At 27.3% G+C, this 11,727-nt stretch overlaps 1 pseudogene; it reads right to left on the bottom strand.

Moving 5' to 3' along the window:
- Nucleotides 1-2,467: 2,467 nt before the first annotated feature.
- On the bottom strand, nucleotides 2,468-6,388 carry LOC111035552 (annotated as a pseudogene).
- Nucleotides 6,389-11,727: the final 5,339 nt, after the last annotated feature.

Consider the following 11,727-nt stretch of genomic DNA (forward strand, 5'->3'; position numbering starts at 1 on the left):
TTAAATTGTTTCTTAAAACTACACATTTTAAGTATATTCTATTTTATAAAAAAAAAATAATAGTTGGAAATATCAAAAATTATTTTTAAAAATATATTAAATTATAATAATGGTCATAATTTTATAACATTGCATTTTCACAGAATATATTGTAAACAATAAAATCTTAAGAGTAAACGCGTCAACGTCATTGAGAAATAAACTTGAGTTATTTACTCTGTATAAAATATACATTTATATACTCATTAATCATTATTCATTATAAATTAAAACTTATTACTTATAAATTTATAATTATATATTTATTCATTCATAGAAATTAAAATTACAACTGAATAGGATAATATTTGATGCTATAATATGTAAGTAATTAATATATAAATTTTATTTAATTAATTAATTAATTAATTTTATTTTTTTATTTAATATATAAATATTCTAATAATGAATTTGGTTATTATAATTTAGTATAGTTGTGGACCATTATGAGGTAAATAAATACATAATAATGATGTAACTAATTGATCTAAATGATCTAACTATTTTGTTGAATTTCGACATTTTGTAATTGATTAGAGTATATAAGTAGTAAGTATTTACAGCAATTAATTTTAATACACACAAAGATTCATCAACGTCAAATATTAAGTACCTATGAATGAAAAAATAAAACAAATACAATTTTCAATTGAAATTAATTTATTATTATAGGTACAAAGATAAGCTAAAAAGAAGAAATTGATTATTATTTATTACCATAGAAACCTTAGGGTCTAAACAGACGACCGGATTTTGCCTAAAAACCTTAAAATACTAGACTAGCCATCAGTGTATGGAAGGCTTAACAACATGTAGAGGCCGTTTTTTGAAAAGTCGTAATTAACACGCATGGTAGTAGGTTAGGTTAGGTTATAGTAGTAGAGTAAGATACGAGATATAGATTATTAAATTTTTTCGTCAAGACACAACGGCCTACATCTAGAATCTAGATATTATTACGCCGTTCGTAAAGCTGTTTTTATCATAGACAATAGACCTTATACTAGGGTAGTTGTGTAATACTACTAATACTTGTAATACTTGTAGTCCATACACTAATAACTAGGGCTAGGGCCTAGGATTTATGTGCAATAACGAATTGTAAAATATGCAAAAACAAATTTTTATTATTTCTAGATATATATTTTTATCATAATTTATAATTTATTATTATTACATTAAATATAAGTTTATATAATTACATTAGATATTAGTTTATATTATTAGTATAATACACTACTATAATATGTTGTTTCAAATTTTCAAATACGAACGACCGGTGATTTGAACGTAGAATAGATTTATACTGACTAAAACTCCTTTCCACATCACACGAGGTTAATGGTGCATATTTGAATGACGCGATTTTCCCTGGAGTTAGATTAATATTAATATCTTCTTCTTCATTTAGAATACTGTTATTAAAACCGCTCAAATTTTTAAGTATAAAGTGCCGGATCACACTATGCGTTTTGTCGGTTGCCGATAAAACGCAACCGATCGGTAAACGACCGCGACATTAACATTAACATAAACATTAAACCGCATTATCAGGGCCAGACTGACCGATTCGGCGAACTAATTTGAAATCGTCGGGAACCGGCCGCAACATGTTGCGGTTGACTTTACCGATGCGGTTCGGAAAATACCCCAAAACACTTTATTTAATATTGAGCCGACCACACATGCGGATTATCGGTTGCGGTTTTAAATTTAAATTATAATATTTTATAATTTATAAAACATTGATAGTTTTTAATTGCATTAACATACCTAAATTAACATGTATTCTACGGAGAAATTAATTTCGGAAGTCCAGAACTATCCTTGTTTATGGGACATGAGTTCTAAAGAATACAGCGATAAGGACTTAAAAAAATCATGTTGGATGAAGGTCGCTGAGGTAGTTTATTCTACAAATTGGAATAATTTTTCATCTACTGAAAAAGAAGAAAAATGTAAGACCTATTATGTTTTAATGTAAAATTATATTTACAAAATTATGTAGGTATGTAAGTAATATTTTTTTATAACTAAGTATATTTAGCATACCTGCATAGTACATCGTACAAAATAATTAGGTACCTAATTTTTGTACATTTTATTTGTCACAATTGTTTTATCATATAGTAATAATATTATATTGATTGTACATTTATAACGATACAATATGGCTAATTTAAAATAGAATATTTAGAAAAGAATTTTACTTAGATAATATACTTCATGGTTACTTTGTACTTATACTAAAAACTATGATAATATCTAATGCGATTTGATTTCAAAAACATTTTAATCAAGAATATTAATAAATATAACATTTTAATTTGAACATAATGTTACATACTGCCATATTGGTAACTAAAGTGTTGTTCTATATTGAAATGGAACAGCCCCTTGATTAATAAAATAATTCGCAAAATTGTCTCTAATTTTGATATATATGTCTGCCATGTCCTTGAAAATCGTCAAGGTTATTTATATAAGCCGTATCTGCAATATCTTCATCATAATTACTTCCATCTCTTTTTCTAACAAAGTTATGCAAAACACAACATGCTTTTATGATGTGATCACAAAAATCGGGTTCGACTAGAATAGTTGTATGTAATACATTCCACTTATTAGCTAATACACCAAAAGCACACTCGGCAGTACGTCTTGCTCTCGATAGCCTATAATTAAATATTCTACGAGTATTATTCAGCCCACGTCCTGGATATGGTCGTAATAAGTTAGTGTGTAGTCCAAATGCCCCATCGGCAACAAATACAAATGGTTGTAAATTATTTTCCGTCAATGGCAACGATACCAGATCAGGAATTTGTAGTTGGTTTGTTTACAACTTTTTCCCAAATACACTTTGTCGAAAAACGTTAGAATCAGCTTCTCGCCCGTATGCTCCGACTGAGTCCGACATCGATAAAAATGAAATTTAAATTCGTATCTACCACTGCCATAAGTACGATAGAAAAATACTTTTTATAATTATAAAAAAGAGACCCAGAATTGTTTGGGTTTCTGCATCTTATGTGTTTTCCATCAATGGATCAGAGACAATTTGGAAAATTGGTTTTTTTATAAAAAAGTTCAGAAATCTCAATCCATTTTTATCTGTTTGGTTCCGGCATTTCCGTGGGTTGTAACACTGACCATAAAATTTGACACGTTTCACGGACAATTTGGTTAATAGTAATCTCGCCAAAACGAAAATCAAAATGTAGTGCAGAAAAATGAATCCCCGTTGACAAATATCTGCTCAAACATATACATATAATAATACATAACATTATTATATATTATCATTACCGAAAATAAAAAAAAATGTATTTAATTACTTTTTTTGGAAAAATAACCAATTTGTAAATTTAACTTTTAGACAAATTTTGATGATAAAAACCTTTATTTAAGTCAAGTAGTTTATTTTTTACAACTGTTTAAAGTATCAATATTTTATTGAAGTAAACTAATTTGAAACTTAATAACTTTTTCAAAACATTATTTTTGGGAATTTCCTGCAATGGATAGAAAGTAGTATATTTTTTAAGTATATTTTCCTATATTATTCGTCATAATTGTAACTAGGATCAACTTTTTTTGAAAAGCCCTGTTAAATCCTGTTTATAAAATTTGTCGACTGCCTATGTATTTTATTTATTTTTTGTTCATAACAATAAAAACCGTAAAAGAGTATTTTATAGTCATAGTATACTCCACACAATTTATTACTATTAGAAAATTTTAATGTAATTTATACAAATTATTGATATTACATATAAAAATTTAGTTAATGAATTGAGGAATAAGAAATGGAGGCATACACGTGATGCATACAATAAACACATATCCGATGAAAAAAACATAAGAAGTGGATCAGAGGCAACAAAAAAAAAACCATATGTATACGCTGAGTGTTTATCTTTTTTAAATAACACAAGTAAAAAAAGAAAGTAAGTATGTCCATATAAAAAAATTTTTTAATGTATTTACGATATTTTTTGATAACAGAAACACTTTTAAGAAACCTTATATTAAATGTTCATGCTTTTTGACCGAAAACTAATGAGTATAGAACATTATAACTGTCAAAGTTTAATGCTATATATCTTTTAAATTTAATTAATGGATGTTCAAAATTATTTAGGATATATCAATTTTTTTAATATAGACACATTTGATGTTCAAATTTTGGCAAAATTCATTAAAAATTCTAAAGATGTTTAAACTATTTTTCAGTTACGAATTCATAAAAGTCCTTTCTTTCATAGCTAGCAATAAACATTTTGATATGAGGTTTACTTACTTTATCAAACAGAAAAAGGTTACCGGAAAGTTACGCAGTTTATAGCTATGAGATATTTTCGATTTTTATTATTTTTTTTTTTAAACTATTATATTTGATTATTTATGTAAGTATGCTAAGCTGACACAATTTTTCTGCTCAAAATCGTTTATTATATTATACATGATTTATCATTGATGACAAATATAACAAATCCATTACAACGACATGCTCTACAACTAGGTACTATAGTATTGTACAGTAGAGACTAGAGACGTACGCACTTGACCACCTTTTTTTGTTATTGAGTTGCAACAAAATAATAAAATTGATTTATTCGAAACTGATTTCCTGTATTTTTTTAAAATTAACAAAACATTTTTTATATATTCTTTTATACAAAATTTTTATATTTTTAATTTATAGAACAACTGGTAATTGTGAAGAAGTTGAAGATGATGGAACAGAAAATGATGACATTGTCGATATAGATAATGATGTTTCTGAAGTGTCTATGGTAGAGCTTAATGTTTCATCTTCCTCAGCAATACATCAAGCTCATAAGAAAAAAATCTGCAAATGTAACACCATTTCAAAAAACGTTGATTGAACATTTAAATAAAAATAATGAAAAATAATCGGATCCAGATAGACTCTTAGTTATGTAATTTCTTCCATATTTAAAAAAATTGAATAATGATCAAAAATTAGATTTCCAAATTCATGCTCTCAAATAATTAAAAAATATAACTCAACTACAAACTACACCCGGTCATCCAATTTATGGTTCATATCCCACATATTACACTCTGGCTCAAAACACGACTTCTAATATGCAATTTCCTTATAATTCTTCTGTATCCACACATCCATACTCATATACATACTCATACTCTCATACTCATACTCATATACGCATCTCAATCACAAATACCGGTACCCCCCATTGAAATTCCTATAAATCCTCTTAATTCACAATATACAGCACAGAACATGCTATTCAAACCCAACAATATACACCAATATAACTTTCACCATCTGATACTTTATAAATATAATATTAATTTTCACTTAGTATTCTACAGCTTTAGGTACTATTAATTATCATTTTTAGCTAGAAATATATTATAAATCAACCAAGTAGGTTATATTATCCTATATTAATTTTCATTGTTAATTTATATTATACATGTTACATAATAAATAAACATTTTAATTAAAAAGTCATAACTTATGAGGTAATGAGTTCTATTCAAGTATTATATTTTAATTTTAAAAATATTATTATTATTATTATTTTTGAAAACAAATTTTTCAAATTGTTCTAGTTATTGTAATTTATTAATATTTATTTAAGATGCATTAATATTAATATTTCATTATTATATCGACCTGTAACAATGCATACATAATTCATATTTAAAATTGTATTTAAGAAAAAAATTTTAATATATTTCATTAGTAAAAAATAATAAATTTATTTTTTTATCTTTAATAACAATTATAATATCGTATTTTATAGTTTTAGTGGTCTATACAATACTTTTTAGATAGTTAAAGATTAAATATTCAAATAGGTACATATCGTTTCGATATTTAATAAATATGATTAGACTAATGATCATTGTTAATTTAAAAAATAAAAAAATACATCCCTTCTAAACTATGAACATTGAACAGTATTCAAAATAAACTAAAACACTCGAAATGTATTTTAAAATTTGTTTTGAACATTGTTGATGAGCATGCATAATGATAGTGATACCTTAATGTGACTATCAATCTTTCTTCAGCAGTTATTGGATTACGTAAATGGGTAGTCTCTTTAGTAATTTTTGGCCTCACTTTTTCTAATAGTCCTTCAAATGACAAAATTGACATACGATAATAATCGAAAAATTTTTCTGGGTATTTTTTGATTTAATTGAAAAAGGTTGTAAATCGCATATTACTCTCTCGACTACTGTTAAGTGGATGGACCCAGTATCTTCTACGTTTAGGTGGCATTGGTTCATCAAGTTCACCTGCAGCTTCAGCCAAACAAAGAATTTCCGCGAGAGAACTCATTTTTAAAGGAAAAATCTAGAAAAATAAACACACATCCGAACACTTTTATAGCAGATGGTGAACTATATCATACTTAGTACCCACGAACAAATTATTTTCAACATTTTATAATGAAATAACAGTTTGTCATACACATATAACCATTTCGACGAAATCAAATCCATATAGTATATTATATTAATAATTCTTATTAATGTTTAGCACTTAGCAGTACCTAGTATAATATAATAATTTAGTAATTTGTACGAGCTTAATTTCGATGAAATCAAACATAAACTAGTCTAATATTTGCAATAACATATTATTTTAAATTAATATATTCCCCACGCTTTTTGAATCGGCAACCGATAAAACGCGTAGTATGGTCGGTCTTCCCGATTGCGGTTAATCGGGATACATTTTATCGGCAACCGACAAAACGCATAGTGTGATACGGCACTAAAAGCCATTTAAAATTAACAATAATAAGAGATAAAGCAATCAACCCTACATTTTCCAAACAACCACTCAAATCGTAAAATAGAAACCAGTATCACTAGACTCCGAATAGGTCACACCAAACTCACCTAATGGGTACCTGATGTCTCGTGAGGCACCCCCTATATGCCCATCCTGTGGTGTAAATCTATCAATCAAACACATCATGACCGAGTGCAACACCTACCGTGATGCAATGGAACACAATCATCTTCCGGAAGACATATTTGAAAGCCTCGGACCTAACCTACCAGTCTCCAATATAATAGCCTTCCTTCAACAGTCTGGTTTGCTCAAACTTATCTAATAACCATACACATTAAATAATCATTTTTTATTCTTTTTTGTTTTTTGTTTTTGTTTTCTAGCACATAACATGTAGTAACATTATTATTATATATTATATATCCTAATGGCCTTGCTGCCGAGGGTTTTTGTTTTTTCTTAATAAAAAAAAAAATAATAAAAAAATAATAATTTATAAAAATTTAAAAATTTAAGTTAAAAAAAATAAAAAAATAAAAAATCTATAAATATGCAATTATATTATGCATTGTGTTCAAAACTTCAAAATATAAAAAAATATGCAAAAAAAAATTGGTTCTATTTAAATGAGAACAAACCAAATCGTGGAAAAATCTGACAACCAATCAATTTGGACTTAAGGAAAAAAACATGCAAATGCATATAAATCCTAGCCCTACTAATAACTAATTTTGTCAACACACGACTTGTTAGTTAGGAGAAAAAACAATTTTCACGTAAATTCAGTTTTTTTGACAGAATCGATTTTCTTTTAATTCAAAAACGAATAACCATGACAATTTGAAATGTCAGCAAATGTTTATATTATAATTGTCTGTACATGGTATAGTTTTCAAAATATTTTGACCAATTTTTAGCTACCTATTCAAACACATTTAAAAATATTAATGTTATGCCCGATCAAAAAGCTTGAAAATGTAATACAAGGTTTTTTATGTATTGTTTACGAGGAATATGAAAATAATAGACCATAATTTAAACAAAAAACATCAATTTTAGCTATATTATTGTAGTCGTTCTAACATATTACTACTTGTGGTGACTTTGCTTCATTGAACCTTTTAAATATACCGACCGTAGAATCATGTGAATTTAATGTATCATGTGAGTTAAATTAATTGGGCATACATAATAGTAGCTCAAATATATTAAAGTTGTACGGAGTCACTGAAAATCAAAACAAATTGGTCCATTTCATTTAAAATTAGTGTGATTTTTTTTTTTTGTAAATCAAATAAACGGTTGAATGGAACAAAAAGAAAATAAGTAATACTTAATCGAAAATACCGAGTTCTTGTATTTAATTGTCCAATAGTCCTTACATTTTTAAAATATCTACGTATATAATATCTAACATGTTAACAAATATACCCATTAAGTACACATGTCACATATTTGTACGTAGTTTTTAGCATTGTTCATAGGTATAATTAAACTGTGAAACATGAATTTGTATTTGTCGCTAGTGAGTAAACATAGTATGTACCTATAAACCTAACTTATGAGAAAACACGATTGCAAATCCAAGGATTATTCTACGAAATATATTACAATGATTGATAAAAAAATATTTTTAAATAATAAATTCAATTGATGTGAACCCATGTGGTATAGAAATGTTTTCTACAATCCGTAGATGAAATTCAGGTATTCCCTATAGGAAGTTGTTTGGTATAATTGGGTAAAATGAATGGTAATTTTTTTTTTTTGCTTATTTGATTATTTGAACATAAAGATGCCAACATAACGAGCATAAAATAAACTATAGACTAGGTATAACTTACGAGTTACGAAATATTCGAAAAATTAACCCATGACATTGATGTTGTACCAAAATAGCATACCCAGGACGCCGTGTGATTAAAATTGTATTGCACTATAATAATACAATGACAAATTAGCATTATACGTATTGTTTTAACTTGTATTTAAGCAACCACCAATATAATGTCCCATATTATTATATTTTATACACACAATGGCATTTTTAAATGGAATTTTTTCTAGAAAAATGAATTTAATCTACTATAATATAGTATATTAGTACTAATGACTATTATATATACTATATAGTATACTAACATAAACTACTTTCATCACAATAATATCATTAAAATACTTCTTATTTGTAATATTATAGACTGACGGTCTGTCTTTGCTTAGAATCTCTTTTCGTATGTAATGACCTTATATCGTTGAATTCAAATTTAACACATCCATTCCAGCGACTCTTTGGACACTCAATATACAGACAGAACGTTACCCACTTACCCGCTTCTTTAAAATTATTATTGTTGAGTGAGGACACTTTTCTTTATCAGCACAGTTGTCGGTAATATAGAATTTTTTTTATATATACGTTTTATCCTATCAAAGCTCAGGGAAATAGCTATAATAAAGAGGCCAAATTTCACCAATAGTATAGAAAAATGATGTTATACCAAGTTAGCTATTTAGTTGTATTATATAATAAACTACTGGGTGTGCGAGGTATGCATTGCACATCGACTCCAAACATATATAGACCTCCAATCGGTGTGTTAAGATTAGTTTAATAATATAGTCATGGCCGTGAAAATTCTAATTTAAAGACCCTCAATATGGCTTTAATTTAAGGGTCAGGCAATTAAGCAATTTTTAATCTCGTTATCATCACCCAGGATCTATGTGTTAGTTTTTAGTTCTTAATTGTGAATTATTAGTATTAATATTATTATTATTATTATTATTATAGTGTGAGTACCAACATAGATGCCACTTTCGTAAGCATGTGTACATGTCATAATAACTCGACATAAATATTAAACTCATTATACGAATTTTAAGATAACTATCGTATTGTTTTGACAAAGTTAAAGTTATTTCTGGTTTTAATTCTGAAAAAAAAAATTGAATTCAGCTATAAAATGTATACAGAGTTATCCAACAAGTATGCTCACCCCATTTTTTTTCTAATAATGAAGTTTTTCAAAATTTAATTTTTGGAATCTTTAAATATACTCAAAGACCATATTTTCATATTCTTGAGATTTTTTTGTAGCACTCAAGGAGTGTCCTGCGGTGATACGAACCTTTGTTTTTCAAATGGGAACCCCACTTTTTTACTGTAAATTATTTAGCGGATACCTATGAGCATTTAGATGTATTGAAATCAAAATTCTAACGAGTAGTTTTCTAACTATTACACATTTTGTGCTAAGGATAATATAGTTTATTATAGGGAAGAAGGATATACTTATACAGTATACGTTGTGATCTATAGTCTATACACATAATATAAAATAATGCGTCATTTTATATTATTTATTTAGTCAAACACTTAGATAAATAGCAAGTGAAATCCTTCTTGATTTATTTATTTATTTTTCTTATTACATTATTCCATGTGTAGAACTGTATAAGCATATCCCTATTATGGACTATATCATTAGTAAAAATTGTTCCAATAACTAGGAAACCACTCATTCGAATTTTGATTTCGATACATCAAAATTCTCAAAAAAATTATCCTCCAAATAATTTAAAGAAAAAATTATGGTTCTCATTTGAAAAACAAAGGTTAGTATCGCCACAGGACACTCCTTATGTGGCACAAAAAATCTCAAAAATATGAAAAAATGGTCTTTAAGTATATTTAAAGATTCCAAAACTCAGATTTTAAAAAACTTCATTGTTAAAGAAAAAGGGGGGGGGGGTGAGCATACTTGTTGTTACTGGAAATTAACTTTAATTGTTAACAACCGTTTGATGTTCAAATTTTTTCTACGTTGGATATTCATCTTAAATTAACTATTTCGCTCCAATCGTTTTTTGATATTTTGTTGTAATTAAAAAACGAATAACCAAAATACAATACTTGAGATTTTCACCGAATGCTTACATTACCATTTTTTATTTATTTGTACATGGTAATATTTTGTCACGTTTTGATTTTACAGCAATTTACAAATATTAAAGTTAAGTTGGCATGATGTTTTTTTTTATGAATATCTTTAACGCATAGGTAAATCAATAAAAAAGGGACAGAGCATTGGACATTTATAATGGGTATCTAGCCTCCCTAATATATTTGATCACCCTACGCCTATGTCCATACTCTATATCATAGTTTTGCATTACTTATGCACTCTCTATAAATTATGTGAAAAAATATTCAAATGCCATCTACAATAAAATGGAAAACGGTTAAAACTATTTAAAGCAAACATTTTCTAGACCACCCTCGACAATATAAACCCTGGCTATTGTATATTATTTAGAGTTGGTAAATATTTTTGTTGAAAAAAATATTGAGGCCCCAAATTAAAGCTTTCACACCAGCCTCGTGTGGCTTAATTGTGGCCCTGCAGTATATCTGGGGTTTTTATAATTATATTGGCTACAAAATATTAATATTATATACCTATAGTCTATACATAATAATATGCACCTAGTGAGTTATAGCATCATTGGGCGTTTGCCTGACTGAAAGTCAATATGTAAGTATTTCGGTATATTCGTATGATCAATTATTATCATCTCGTTTATCCACCAAATCCAACGCGTATTCTTTCTTATTCTTGCTATGATTTCAAAAAGACTTGATACATTAAAATATCGTTACGTTTCGATAATGGACATGTTATAGCTGGTATTAATGATGATGATAATATTATTCCCACTGTGACCTAACGTTATCAATGATTTTTACGGCTGTTCAATATTATTAATCGATTTTAAAATAATTAACAAGCGAACCGACTTGAGTGTGTGGGTATTAATCAACTATGCTCGTTCAAGTAAGTCGAAACATATGCGATAATATTCTATTATAATTT

Source organism: Myzus persicae, unplaced genomic scaffold, assembly GCF_001856785.1.
Source record: "Myzus persicae strain clone G006 unplaced genomic scaffold, MPER_G0061.0, whole genome shotgun sequence".
NCBI lineage: Eukaryota > Metazoa > Arthropoda > Insecta > Hemiptera > Aphididae > Myzus > Myzus persicae.